Source organism: Megascapheus bottae, chromosome 2, assembly GCF_031878675.1.
Source record: "Megascapheus bottae isolate mThoBot1 chromosome 2, mThoBot2.hap1, whole genome shotgun sequence".
NCBI classification, from domain to species: Eukaryota; Metazoa; Chordata; class Mammalia; order Rodentia; family Geomyidae; genus Megascapheus; species Megascapheus bottae.
Window position 1 is genome coordinate 27845379 of NC_143510.1, and position 15402 is coordinate 27860780.

At 36.9% G+C, this 15402-nt stretch overlaps 1 protein-coding gene and 1 pseudogene across 7 annotated transcripts in view; both read right to left on the reverse strand.

The window, feature by feature from the left end:
- The window catches only part of Cfap20dc (CFAP20 domain containing), a 183722-nt gene that overhangs the window by 111419 nt on the left and 56901 nt on the right, over positions 1–15402 (reverse strand). The gene's annotated exons all lie outside the window — the stretch shown is intronic.
- On the reverse strand, positions 1319–1899 carry LOC150066623 (large ribosomal subunit protein eL24 pseudogene; annotated as a pseudogene).

Sequence of the window (15402 nt, forward strand, 5' to 3'; positions counted from 1 at the left end):
TCTAGATGATTTTTCAAACATGATATATTGACTTCATAAAATTATTTGAGAATGTCAGGTGCCGGTAGCTCATATCAATAATCCCAGCTACTCAAGAGGCTGAGATCTGAGGAATATGGTTCAAAGCCATCCCAGGCAAGAAACTCATCTCTACTTAACTACCAAAAAAGCTGGAAGTAGAGCTGTGGCTCAAGTTGTAGAGTGCTAGAGCAGATGAAGCTTAGGGATAGTGCATAGGCCCTGAGTTCACCCTCTGCCCCTCCAAATGATTTGAGAATGTTTCCGAAGTCTTTGTAGGCAACATTTTGTTTAAAAAGGTGCTAGTTCCTTTAAAAATCTTAACACTCACTCATCAATGTCTGAAGTTTTTGTGGAAAGGCTTTTCAAATTTTATTTTATTGTAAAGGTGATATACAGTAGGGTTACAGATACCTAAGTAAGGTGAATACATTTCTTTTCTTCTTCTTTTTTTTTTTTTTTTTGGTTGATTGTGGGGCTTGAACTCTGGATCTGGGCTCTGTCCCTGAGCTCTTCAACTCAAGGCTAGCACTCTACCTCTTGAGCCACAGTGCCACTTCCATGAGTACATTTCTTGTTAAAGTTATCTTCCTTCCTCATTTTCTCCCACTTTCCCTTCTGCAGAACACAAAGTTGCAAAAGCAGTTACTTTTCTTTCTGTATCTCTATCATATTTAGTTCTCCCATTCAGTCTATGATGTTCCTCTGTCTTCCTCCCTGACAAGTATAGTTCATTTCCAATGTAGTGTCTTGTGAGTACTGCTGTTATATTTGTTCACCCTTTGTCCTTTGTCTCACCATTTTGCTATCCCCCTTGCCATCCCCAAATCAGATAATGCATATATAAGACACAGGGTACCAAAATAAAAAACAATGTCAACAGGGGATAAACCAAAGGAAAAACGAAAGAAAAAAAGAAATAAATTCACACAGTACATTAAAAAAAACCCTTGTTTTCACTTCTTGGAATTCATTTCAATTAGCATCAATTTATATGATCATGTATACAACTATTGAGCTACTGTGATCCTCTTCTAGGTCTATCCTAGACATATACTAATTATTACAAAGAGGGAAACCCTGGAGCCTATGTTTCTTTGGGTCTGGCTTTCTTAAGGTTTTTGGGGAAAGACTTTTGCTTATAGACACAATTCCTTTAATGGACATAATTTATTATGTTTATTTCTTCAAAACAGCAACTTAGGTTGTGTAAAAATTCTGTACTCTTTATTTTCTGGAGTTTTATTGATCGTTTCCTTTCTTATTTTAGGTTCAATTTGTTCTTTCTTATTGCCTTAGCTTCTTTTTTTTTTTTTTTTTTTTAAAGTTACAGATAGATCTTTATTTCAAAGTCTGATCGGCCAAACTAGTGTTTTCCACCAACTCGGGGAGCAGAAACCTTGACAGGCTTTACAATTTTTTGCTTAGGTGCAGCCTTTGTGGGAGCCTTAGCTGCAGCCATTGCTGTCTTCTTGGACGCTTGCTTAGCCTTTTTTGCTTCCTTGGCACCCCGGATAGCTTGCTCTCGCTGAGCCTTTCTAACTTCTGGTTTCTGATTCCTCTTGGCCATTATATCAGCAAGGGATGCACCAGTGATGGCCCTTTGGAATTTGACTGCACGTCGGGTTCTTTTCTTCTGAATTTCTTCCGACTGTCCCTTTTTGTGCTTTCTTCTATAGAGGACAGTCCAGTTTATCCGTCGAGGATTCTTCTTGGAAAGGAAAGCTGACTCGCATTTTGCATTAAGAAATTGGAAAACCTTCCCGTCGGTCCTGGCGTAGCGCCTCCCGTGCCCGGGGTAGATCTTGTACCCGCTGAAACTGCAGAGCTCGACCTTCATGGTGGCAGCGGGCGGCCGGGCGAGAGGAAAGATGTGGAAAAGGGAGAGAGGATCATGGGAAGAGCTGCCTTAGCTTCTTAAGGTGAAAGCTTCGATAATTAATTTTAAGACCATCTCATCTGGCATTTTTGAAATTATAAATTTAGTTCTAGGTACAGGTTAGTTTCCTCTTCCAAATTCTGATAAGTAGTGTTTTAATTTTCATTCAATCTGAAATGTTTTCTATTATTTCTCAAGAGTTCTGCTTTGAATCTTGGATTACTTAGAAACATGCTACTTAAATCCCAGACATTAAGGTCTTTTCCATATGTTATATTATTACCAACTCTAATTCTATGATGATCAGAGAAAATACATTTTTTAAATTTTCTTTTAAAAAATTTAGTAAGACATACTAAATGCCTCCTTTAGAAATTCTTTTGGCTCCATTCTGGGGTCCAATCTTCCACAAGATTACAAATCTATGACTTCCAACCATTATCCCAAGAGTGAGGTACACTGTGCTAATTTATCTAAATTATTTATAAAGTATGGAAGCGAATTCCAGTATCTAGTTTCTGAACCCGTTTCCTTTTGTGTTTTTTGAGTTGAACAGTAATGATAAATGCAGGCTCTAAGAACCCAGTTTCCCATTTCTTGGTGACCCTCACCTCCAGCCTCCAGCAGCATCAGCAGGATGCTGTCTGCCGGGTCCTGACCATCTTCAATGTCCAAGAGCTGAAGAATTTATCCACCCCTTAGCTTCAGTAAATCAGCTTGCTTGCCTGGGAAACCACCACCTGTGTATGGCTAAAGCCTATATAAATATTGCCCTATTGGAGGTGGAAGCTGCTCTTAGCTCTGGAAGTCCAGGACAAGGCAGTTGTGGGCCAGCTAAAAAAGGCTCCTTTGTCACCTTTGACTGGGCTTCCGTGGATTTCTCACCTCCAAGGTTATTAAACAGACTAAGTTGATCTTTCCTCCAGGGGAGGAACAGCCGATGGCTACAACTCCTCCCCTACAGTGTGTTGGCTGGGCATTGCTCATATTTACATTTTGTGTGTGAATCTTTTCGATTGATGAAACTCTTCCTACAGATTTGTAAATAGGCTACGATGTAAAATGCAAGAAGACCTCAGTAGGGAATATGGAGGTATGATTTTATATACATAGTTAGAAAAGGATGGGAAATGGAAGGGAAACATCTAAACCCCTATCATCAACCAGAACTTGCACAGCATTTTGACAAAGTCATTGCATTTATTCTTCCTAACAACTCTTTGAAGCAGGACTTAATACTGGTCTCTTACCATTATATTTAATAATGTTCAGCGGTCTTAAGAAACTTGGTCAAGTCTCATAGCTAGTAAGTGGCAGAGCCAGGAGGTCTCCAGATTAAAAAAAAGTCAAGAAGAATAATGGAAAATGGCAAATTATTCGTAAGTCCATCTAACAATTCTAGAAGCTAGTAACTGCCTGTGGGGATTGGCACTTGGTCTAGGCACTGAATTGAGCCACATCTCCAGTGTGTGTGTGTGTGTGTGTGTGTGTGTGTGTGTGTGTGTGTGTGTGTGTGTGTGTGTGTGTGTGTGTGTGTATTTTGGTAGTTAATTTGAGAGTATAATCTCAAAGACCTTCCTGCATGGGGTGGCTTTGAACCATGATCCTCAGACCTTAGTCTCCTGAGAAGGTAGGATTACAGTTGTGAGCCACCAGCACCCAGCAGCAATTCAGTGTTTTTGAAAGATTACATGCTTACAAGGAAGGAAAAGGAGAGCAGCAGGTCTGTAATTATTTATTAGAAGACACATTCTAGAAAAATAAAGTGACCAACAAAGCTCCTAACAAATACAATTGACTTCCCAACAAACACACTAATGGTATTTATGGGAAGAAAAAATCTTAATGGAATGTTCTTTGTATAACATATTCTGGTCTGTCTAGAACTGTTTATGGCAAACAAACTATCCAAGAATCCATGAGCTTATGGAGTCATGGCTGCCTGGAATATATCTTATAAGCTATAAAAGTATAAAATGACTCAAATAACTATCTTTGGATAAGTGATATTTCCTCTGGTACTGCTTGGAGAACTCATCTGTTAAATCTGAGTTAAAATACAAAATTTAGACAGAACTAGAGAGCTGCAATAGCAATTCCAGATCTTTCTTTCCCTAAAGATTTATATCCTTAGCCAGTGTCAGTAGCTCATGCTTGTGATTCCAGCTACTAAGGCTGAGATCTGAGGATCACAGTTTGAAGCAAGCCTATGCAGGAAAGTCCACGAGATTCTCATCCCCAATTAATGACCAAAAAGTTGGAAGTGGAACTATACCTCAAATGGTAGGGTGCTAGCCTTAAGTGAAAAAGCTCTTAGGCCCCAAGTTCAGGTCCTAGAAACAAACTTATTAATAAAACACAGTACTGGGCTAAGGTGCCCTATTTTCATGAGTCTCTTTGGCAATCCAATTCTGAGATAAGGAAGTAGGTGTGAGTAGGCTGAGAGCTGAGTCCATAAAGTGAAAGTGAAGAGTAGGGAGGGTAAGACAATAAAAGGAAAAACCAAGAAAGTGTTCACCTCTAGTGACAATGCTGTTTCATCAGGACTTGTGGAAACATGTATACATATCCCACAAGACTGACCACCTGAAGAGCAGAAGGTGAGAACACATAAACCATTGACTCCCAATTCCCAAAAGGTAGGGCTGCCTCGGAAGCCCAAAATCCCCAACATATCCATAGGTAGAATGGGTTCTCCAGGCACCAAAGAAAGTCCTGGAGTACACTGGAACAGGTTTGTACCAAATCATCCAGTGCAGATGCAGCTAACAGCAGTGGTGGGTCTACAGCAAGCCAGGCTTGGGAGATTTGAATCCTGGCTTCGCCACATCAGCTGCAGTATACTATACCTCAGTTTCTTCATCTATAAAATATGAAAAGTAATAAGGATCTACAGGACTGGTTTAAGAACTGAGTTAGTGAATAGCTGAAAGCATACTTAGAGGAGACCTGATATACACTCAGGAAGCCTCCTGAGTGCAAACCCTCATCAGCCTGGGTGGCTGTGAATTTTTTAATGAATTCCAGATTTTTGTACTTTCAATTTTCTTTTTTTTTGTTTGTTTTTGTTTTTGGTTGATGGTGGGGCTTGAACTCTGAGCCTGGATATTGTCTCTGAGTTCAAGGCTACTGCTCTATCACTTGCAGATAAGAGTCTTATGGACTTTCATGCCCGAACTCGCTATCAACCTCAATCCTCACTTTCAATTTTCTAATAACTAAAACTTGAGTGGTTAATACATGGCCACAAAATCATGACACAGCCTCCATACTGAAAAGAAGAAATGGGTGTCATTATGGACAATGAACTATTTCATCGTGCTGCAGTGAGTTTTGGTTTAAAAACAGCAATGTGGGTGTCAAGTAGCATGCTAGCTACACTACATTTATTTTGCTAGTATGTAAACTTCCCAGAGGCTGAGACCTGATTTGTCATGTTTTTGTTTTTTTGTTTTTTGTCTTTTCCTCACAGAAAGGGGTTTAGCGGTTTGCCATTAATTAGGAAATACTGATGAGCTGTCTTTTTGGAAATCCTACCAAAGTTATATATTTGACCATTTACTGAGAATCTATATATTTCCTCATTGCTAAATGTGGAAGTAGACACTAGGGATACCAAAGTGAATAAAACAAACTCCCCACCCTCATGAAGCAAATATTCTATTGGAGAAGTTACAAGTAAACAACTATAGATATGGAATGCTAACTCCTAGTTATATCCTAGTAAGGGATATAAAGAAAGCTAAAACACACAAGATAATAGACAAGATGTTGGGGTGGAAGGTATAATTTTAGAAACAGTAACTAAGGAAGGCTTCTCACAGAGGATAGTGTTTGAGTGGAGTAAGCCAAGCATACATGTAGAGGAAGAGAATTCCAGAGAGAATTCACAAAATGATGTGAAATTTCACACACAAAAAAGATTTGTTCTTGAGCTATTTACAGTAGATCTGGCTATATGATCCTATATATTTACCAGGAAAACTGGGTTCCTGGGCAGTTAAACACAATAGGAACCATACAATAGGTACACAGCATGACCTCTCTCATCATATAGGTCTGGATTTGGTTCACACAAAATAGTTCTCAGTTAAATGTAGCCTTTATGGCTCTGATATCCAGAAGAATCTCCAAATGATCATGTACCCAAGCTTAAGACAGAACTAGATGAGGTCATGTAAATGGTGATAGAGGCTTATTCTACTGTCTTTGCAAAAAATAAATATGCAAACTTTCACCATTTCAAAATCAAGGATAGTTGGTTACAGAGGAAAAAAATCATGTGCTAAACTTAAACGGTTCTGAAAGCAAGCTGAGTTGCTGCTCAAAAAATTAAGATTAGTCATTCACGAGAGAAAAAATAAATGCATATGTGTGACTACATAAAAGCTTCATTATGCTTATATGCTTTTGGGGGGGAACAATTTAGTTGCTATACAGAAGGCTGCTTGTAAAACAGCTTTTCCCTCATAATGCAGGCCTGATTTTCACCATCTAAAACCTCTTGTGACCTAACAAAAAGGAAAAAGATAAACCACACTAGCTATACTCCTCTTATACTTAAAAGCATGCACTTTGTAAACCCACATATAAGTTAGTATATTGTTATATCCATAAGTGAGCCAGCATTCATATTTAAGGGTCAGCAATGGAATAGAAAACATAATGAGACCATGTTGAGAAAAAATGGGGTAGTCAACAGGAAAATCAACCTCATTTATAATCATATTCTAGTGATCAGCAGGTAGATAACTTCTAGCTATGGTCATTAACAACATTCATTTCAAACTTAACATCTACATTTACAAACCACTTTAAAGTAAAATTACCTTTCAATTTACTTTTCAATTTGTCTTTATTTATGTTTGATTGACAGTATTTTTCTCCCAGAACGACAACCTCTGTGAGAATTTGACTCTATTGTAGCAACCATCCAAAAGTGTACATAAACTCATCTATTCAGATTATCTATTCACTTTTCCTTTCTATGTCCAATCATTTACAACCAATTGTGAGTGTTCACTTTTCGTTAGAATGAACTTGCAAAATTGATGTCAGACTTCCGATGATTGGACTCATTTATTCTAATCATTTGTTCTTGGAGCCAAAATGAGTTTTCTTTTTCTTTATCCTAACCTAAAAATTGCCAAATTTAAATGCATATTTTCAGGAGTTACAAGAAACTAGTGAGAGTGTAAAATAATATCTTTAAAAATGGTAATAGAATAAAATTAAAGGAAAACTGGAGGTGGTTCTGTGGCCTTCCTTACACATTCATTCCAAGGCTTTACAGTTAAGGAATGTTATTCATTTATATTTTGTAGAATGTTTTGATCTCTTCCACAAAAGTTTAAATTGGTTGAAGGTTCTTTCTTTCTTTCTTTCTTTCTTTCTTTCTTTCTTTCTTTCTTTCTTTCTTTCTTTCTTTCTTTCTTTTTGCCAATCCTGGGCTTGAACTCTGGGCCTGGGCACTGCCCTTGGGCTTTCTCAAGGCTAGCACTCTACTACTTGAGTCACAGCACACTTCTTTAGTATGTGATACTGGAGGAATTGAACTGGGGTCTTTGTGCATGCTAGACAAGCACTTTACCCCTGAGCCAAACTCCCAGCCTAGTTAAAGATTCTTTTGTTTTTAGTAAAAAGGAGTAGCAATTCTGCTTTCATGTGCTGTTTATTATAATACAAGATAGTTTTTTTCATTTCTTAATTATCATTCATTACAATGCATACAGGACACATAGGGTTTTAAGTAACCTATGTTCATGGAACTTTCTGAGTCTCATCTGATACCCCTTTTAAAAAAAGCTCATTTAGGCATAATTTACAATTCAAAAATGTTAGTGTATTTAAGGAGTTAAACAACTATCACCAAGATCTAGTTGCAGGATACTGCTATCATTTCAAAAAGATTTCCTGCTCTTGCACGCAGATAATCCTTGTTCAAATCTACTGTCCCAGAGAATATTTCATCCAGTTTTGATCTCTAAATATTTGTGTCTTCCAGAATTTTATGTAAGTGCAATAAAACTTTTCAAAAGAATCTGCATCTAGCTTTGTTCCCTTAATGTTTCTATATTCATGTTGTAGAATATAGCATTACTTTTTAAATTGCAGAACAATATTATAAGGACATACCATGTTTTGTTTACTCATTCATCAGGTGGGGCTATATATTCCTCTCTGAATAATGCAGTAGGAACATCCATGTTCAACTGGTTGTATATATGTTTTCATATAACTGCATTTTTATATTTCACCAGCAAAGTATAGTAATTTCAATTTATCAACAGGTTGATCAATACTTGGTATTGCCGATCTTGTTTATTATAGCCAGTAGAGGATAAGGCATTACCTCATTTTCCCCTTACTTAGCCTCTCCCTAATGATATAAAATGCTAAAAATAGTATCATGTGCTTTGTAGCTATTCATGCATCTCATTTGTTAAAGATCTCTTCAGATGTTTTGTCAAGTTGTAAATTTGGTGGTGTTATCTTTATATTGAGTTTTGAGTTATTTTAAGATGTTGTCTATAAGAATTTATCATATACATAATTATCAAATATTTACCAGATTATAATTTGTTTTTAGTTAAACCTTTCCAAACAAAATTTAAAATTTTTCATGAAGTCCAATTGATCATGTTTTTCTTTTTATTAACTTTGTTTTAGTATTTGTGTTTGTAAACTGATTTTCTAACCCAGGGCTATTAAGATTTCCTGTGTTTTCTTTTTGTGAAAGTTCCTGTGTTTTCTTTTTGTGGTTTTACTAATTTTTACATTTATGTCTAAAATCTGTTTGGGTTTATTTTTGTATAGGGTCTGAAGTAAGGGTCTAAATTAATTGGTTTTGTGCCCAGTTTAGGGCTTGAATTGAGGGCCTAACCACTGTCCCTGAATATTTTAACCAAGGCTGGCACTCTACCATTTGAGCCACAGTTTTACTTCTAGCTTTTTGTGCTTAACTGGAGATAAGAGTCTCATGGACTTTGCTGCTCAGGCTTGGCTTTGAACCACAAAATTTTCACATCTCAGCCTCCTGAGTAATTAGGAATATAGACATGTGCCACTGGGTTCAGCTATCTAAATTAACTTTTATACACGTGAATATTCAAATGCCCCAGAATTATTTGTTGGAAAAATGATTCTTTTAACCATTTAAACAGCCTTAACACGTTTTTCAGTGATCACCTGCCCATAAATATAAGGGTTTATTTCTTGACTCTTTATGCTGCTATATTGGTCTGATGTCTTCTTCATACCATAGCACACTGCTTGAACTTACAATAAAATTTTGAAATAAGTAAATGCAAACACTCCACCTTTATTCTTTCACTAAATTATTTTATTTTACCTTTGGATTTCCATACAAATTTTGAATCAGATTGTCTGTTTCTACAAGGACAGCATCAACAACAAGGACAACAAGTACTCACTGGGATTCTTTTCCTACCAAAAAAAAGCCTAACTACAGGGAGTCTGGCCTAGTGGTAGAGTGCTTGCCTAGCATGCACGAAGACTCAGGTTCAATTTCTCGGTAACACATACATAGAAAAAAAAGCTGGAAGTGTTGTTAAGGCTCAAGTGGTAGAGCTCTAGCCTTGAGAAAAGTTCAAGGACAGTGCTCAGGCCCGAGCTCAAGACCAGGACTGGCAAAAAAAAAAAAAAAAAAAAAAAAAGCCTAGTGAAATTTACAGGAGAATTAGTATCTTAGCAATGTGGTCTCTGTTGGAATACCATTTACAAATCTTTTTTTCATTTTTTTCATATATTTTTATTGTAATTAATAGAAGGGTTACATTATATTCGCTAGATAGGAGGTGCATTAATTCACATACATTGATACCCTTTCTTATGTCTTGGTCCCCATTTCCCTCCCCCCCACCCCCACTCCTCATCTTGTTTTTTCCCCTTTCCCTATCCAATTTCAAATAACCAAATACAAATATATCCAATATATCAGATAACAAAGTGAGATACTGTAACAGTATGAGATAACGAAGGGACAGCAAAAGAGATGAGAGATAACATAGTACATTAAGGACAACAATCATTCATTATATAGCTTTTGTTTCTATATCCTAGAGCTCCTTTCATTGAGTGTCATACTATATGGCCTTATGTATCTAGGTTTTAGTCTATTGCAAATATCTGCTAGGAGAGCCCAAGGTTTCTACTGATAATGACAAATGAGGGAAACCATTGAGCCTATGTTCCTTTGAGTCTGACTTAGTTCACTTAATATTTTTTTTTGTCTTTCCATTTCCTAACAAATGGGGCGATGTCATTCTTTCTGACAGCCGCATAGAATTCCATTGTGTACAAATACCACATCTTGTTGATCCACTCATCAAAAGTTTGGCCTAGTGGTAGAGTGCTTGCCTAGCATGCACGAAGACCTGGGTTCGATTCCTTGGTACCACATGCATAGAAAAAAGCTGGAATTGGTGCTGAGGCTCAAGTGGAAGAGCTCTAACCTTGAGAAAGTCCAATGACAGTGCTCAGGCCCTGAGCACAAGCTTAGGACTGGCAAAAAAAAAAATGAAGTACCATTTACAAATCTTTAACTCACAAAAATATGCTAGAAAACAGTTCGTTTGGGCATGAATTAGAAAATATTTTGTTATAGGTGAGGATTATTTTATTACGTAGTAGAAGCCTAAAATGGAAGACTTCCAACCCATGAAGGCAAAACAATGATTAGAAATTAACTATTTGGAATAAACAAAAATGTCATTTTAAAAAATAATGCTAAAAAAGATTCCCAGATCTAGGACTTTCAAACAGGCCTCACGCAACTTTTTACAATGACCATGAGAGAAGTACAGATAGGGTTGTTCTGATAGGGCCATAGCCCTGTGGGGAATCAATAGACCATCCTTTGAGGTAAGAGCACAACAATTTACGTATAGTGAGTGGTTTATCGAGTGCTTAGTTCAATATGAGAGGACATTTTGTCAATAGCCTCCTAATGGATGCTATACATGACAGTTCAATGCTACAATATACAAACTGGAAAGCCATATAATAAAATCTATATGTCCCTGGAGTCAGAAGATGATCATTTGTAGAGGACCTACGAAAAGCATCAAGAAATATATTGCAGGACTTAGTGATTGTCACGGTTATGACAGATTTTATTAATACAAAATATACTGGTGCCATATTATACATTCCTTCATTTTAGAATACTCTAGAGTAAATGAAAGGTAAAATGAAAAAGCTTTTATTTTTACATGAATTAGGCTGGAAGATTATCAATGGAAACACATTTCTCAATTAAGTTAGAAAATATGCAAAACTCACCACCTGAGCAAAATTCCATTGGTTTGAAATAAGCTTGAGAAGTGGAGGTAAATTAATTAATTTAGTTCTCTAGTCAGTTCCTAAATTTTCAACACAAGAGTTAAGTTTTTGTAAGAGCTATCTTCATGTCACTGATTAACACTGGGAGATGTGATTAAAATGAGTGTTCAAATAGTTTGTAAGGGCATTTAAACAGAACTTAAATAAGTTCTTTGGTTCTTGTCTCCTTCAAAAAGAAATTTTCTTTGAACCATGTCCACTTCTACTTTTTTTTCCTTTTGGTATTATCTTATATCATCTGTACAGTGGGAGATTTCATTATTATTTTTCCACACATTTATGTATTGCAATCAAGCCACTTCTACTCTAATTCAAATGTCATCTATATGTTGATAAGTCAGTCTGTATCTCCAGTCCTGAGCCATCTCTCAACCTCTAAATTGCTTACTTGAACTTTTCCCTGTTTCAAATAAAACACATAAATTTTTTTTTGAATCTTGGAAATGGAGATGTGGCTCAAGGGGTAGGGCAGTAGCCTTGAGCTGAAGAGCTCAGGGACGGAGTCCAGTACAGGGTTCAAGCCCCACAACTTCTCCCCCGCCCCCCCAAAAAATAAAAACTTAATTCTCTGGCCAGGAGAATTCTCTGGGTTCAATTCCTCAGTACCACATACACAGAAAAAGCCAGAAGTGGTGCTGTGGCTCAAGTGGCAGAGTGCTAGCCTTGAGTAAAACATGTTCAAGGAGTGTGGAAAAAAAAAAAGAAATCTTAATTCTCCAGCTTCACTGATTCCCACTAGTTTATACAAGAGACCTAAGTCATTCTTGGTTCATACTTCCTCTCTGAAAGTCTATTGGTTCTATGTTGAATCCATTCATTTCTCTATTTCCTATGTTGTCAGAGTGGTCCAGGTGTCACAGTTCCTTGCCCACATAGCTCCCAACTGGTTTCTGTGTTTCCATTTTTATTTCCTTTCCCTCCAATCTCCAGCCGCAAGAGGATCCAGAGTAACCATCTTAAGTGGACATCAGATTAGTCTGTCATATTTCAGTGGCCTCACACTGCCCTAAGAACAGAATCTAAATTCCTAGTTCACGAGGTCTTTAAATTGTACTATACTCAACAGGCCTTATTCTCTACAGTTTGGGCCTGAAAAAAAAACAGAAGTCCCCTCACATGGCTGAAATGAAGAGATTACTGTGAAATGATTTGTTACAGAGGTCAGGACAGGTTTGTGGGGAAAAAAATGAAGTTACTCCTCCCCTTCCAAAATAACATTGGGTACCTAATATCATTCTAAAATCTACAGGGGCAAGAAAAGGAATTAAGAATTTGAGCTATTGTGTCCTTGTGGAAAGGGCCATCTGCAGGAAGCCTAAACAAAGAAAAGAAGCAAAGAAATAGCCTACTTCCTTCCTATTGTCTGATCTCTTTTTTTCATATATTTTTATTGTAATCAATAGAAGGGTTACATTATATTCACCAGATAGAAGGTACATTACTTCACAAATATTGATACCCTTTCTCATGTCATGGTCCCCATTTCCCTCCCCTCCCCTGCTCATCTTGATTTCCCCCCTTCCCTCTTCTATTTCAAATAACTAATTAAGCATATATAAAATATATCAGATAACAAGGTGAAATATTGTAACAATACGAGATAACCAAAGGCCAGCAAAAGAGATGAGAGATAATATGGTACATTAAGGACAACAATCATTCACTTTATGGGTTTTGCTTCTATATCCTTATATATCTAGATTTTGTTTTATTGTGAATCTCTGCTAGGAGAGCCCAAGGTTTCTGATTATGTCAAATGAGGGAAACCATTGAGCTATGTTCCTTTGAGTTTGGCTTACTTCACTTAATATGATTTTTTCTAAGTCTTTCTATTTCCTTACAAATGGGGAGATGTCATTCTGACAACAGCATAGAATTCCATTGTGTATAAATACCACATCTTGTTGATCCACTCATCAACTGAGGGACATCTGGGTTGGTTCCATATCTTTGCTATGGTAAATAGTGCTGCAATGAACATCATTGTGCTAGTAGATTTAGTATGTCCTTGATTCTGGATGATTGGGTAAATGCCAAGTAGTGGAATTGCTGGGTCATAGGGGAGCTCTATGTTTAGTTTTTTGAGGAACTGCCATACTGCTTTCCACAGTGGCTGAATGGGTTTGCACTCCCACCAACAGTGTAATAGTGTTCCCTCCTGTCCACATCCCCATCAGCATCTGTTCTTAATAGATTTCTTGATCCTGGCCATTCTAATTGGAGTGAAGTGGAATCTTAGAGTTGTTTTGATTTTCATTTCTTTTATGACCAGAGATGTCGAGCATTTCTTCATGTGTCTATAGGCCATTTTTATTTCTTCTTCAGAGAAGACTCTCTTTAAGTCTTTGGCCCATCTTTTTATGGCCATTTCTCATTGGCTGGGAAGCCTAAGGAAATTTGAAGCCTGCGGTTAAAGGAGTTATGTGATTAAAAAGAGTAGGATATAGGGTGGTATGGAGGGGGTGCCTCCCAGGATACAGAGCAAGTGAGAAAATGAAGTGAAATAGACCTGGAGGATTGTGGGAGGAAGATTAACCAGTATACATGCAAATCCTAGCCATGTCCTTGTTCCTCCTCTTCTTGCTCTAGGCTTCATACTTAGGGTGGTCTTACAAGAATTCCCACAAACTTGTACGTTCTCTGATACCTTCTGTCTTCTACTCATCACCATTTTTATGTCCCTTGAAATCTTAATCTAGATTCTATAATTTAAAATTATCTAAATAATATCTCCTTGGATAGCCTTTTGTCTATTTCCTTCAGAGCACCACACTTTGTAGTTACTGTATTTATTTGTATTTATATACTAGAGGAGGAATGTCTTCTCCTCTAGTATATAAGGACAGTGACAATCTGTCTAACAAATGCTTCCCTCATAGTAGGTACTCAGTAAAGGTTAACTGAATGCACACTGGGAAAATTATGTAGCAAAGTCATTAAGACTTTGTCTATAGACAATATATTTACAGAAACATCTGTATGAAATCTACATTGAGAGCATCTAAGGAAACTCGATCTTTATTTTTCTACATTGCATGATTATAGCTAGGAAAAAAATTTTTTTTTCTTTTTTGCCAGTCCTGGGCTTGGGCTCAGGGCCTGAGCATTCTCCTTGGACTTTCTCAAGTGGTAGCACTCTACCACTTGAGCCTCAGCACCACTTCTGGCTTTTTGCTATGTATGTGGTACCGAGGAATCGAACCCGGGTCTTCGTGCATGCTAGGCAAGCACTCACTGTGCCAAACTCACAGCCGGAAAAAATCATGTAAAGTAAAACTCTGCTCTGATAGAGGTTCCATTTCTTATTTACTTAAAGGACAATGTCTGTTGTAGCACCACTGATTTAAAACTGAATAACTGATTCATTTGAAAGCAAGGATAATGTTCATTTCTTTTACTTCTGTTTCTACAGCTATAGCACAAAATCATTAGTTTTGTTCCTTGATGTTCTTGGTACTAGAACATTAGTCATTTTGACATATTTTTCCGTTTTCTTTTTTTAAATTGAAAAATGTAAACAAAAGAATATGAAGTACTTTTGAATGTAGGAATATTCAGCTGTAGATAGCATTTTTAGATAAGAGATGGCAATTGCAAAGCAGTCTTCAATGGTGACAATATTTCCATATGACTATATTTAAAAAACCCAGTGCACATAGACAAAATCTATGACTCTATAGACATAATGTTTTATTACATAGATAAATACGTATCTATGACATCCAAACCCTCAGTCTTATTTTAATTATGTTCTAAAAATCTAAGTGCCAGTGATTGTATGTAGAGATTCCCTTCTTGAATACTTCTTTTTTAAAATACGTCATTTGAAATATGATGTAAAAAATCAATATTAATAAATTCTTTAATAAAAAAATTCCTAAAAAAAATAACAACTAAGTGCTTGTCTCATGTCCTCTGAAAGAGCAGCATCAAGTGATATTAATCTCAAAGCACTGGAACCCTCACTGTGAATGACAAGCGCTTATTTATTTCAGTAAAACCAATCTGTAAAAACCAACCTTTGCCCTCATTTGTACCCTATGTGTGTGTATGTGAGAGAGAGAGAGAGGAGAGAGAGAGAGAGAGAGAGAGAGAGAGAGAGAGGACAAGAGACAGAGAGAGAGAGGAGAGAGAGAGAGAGA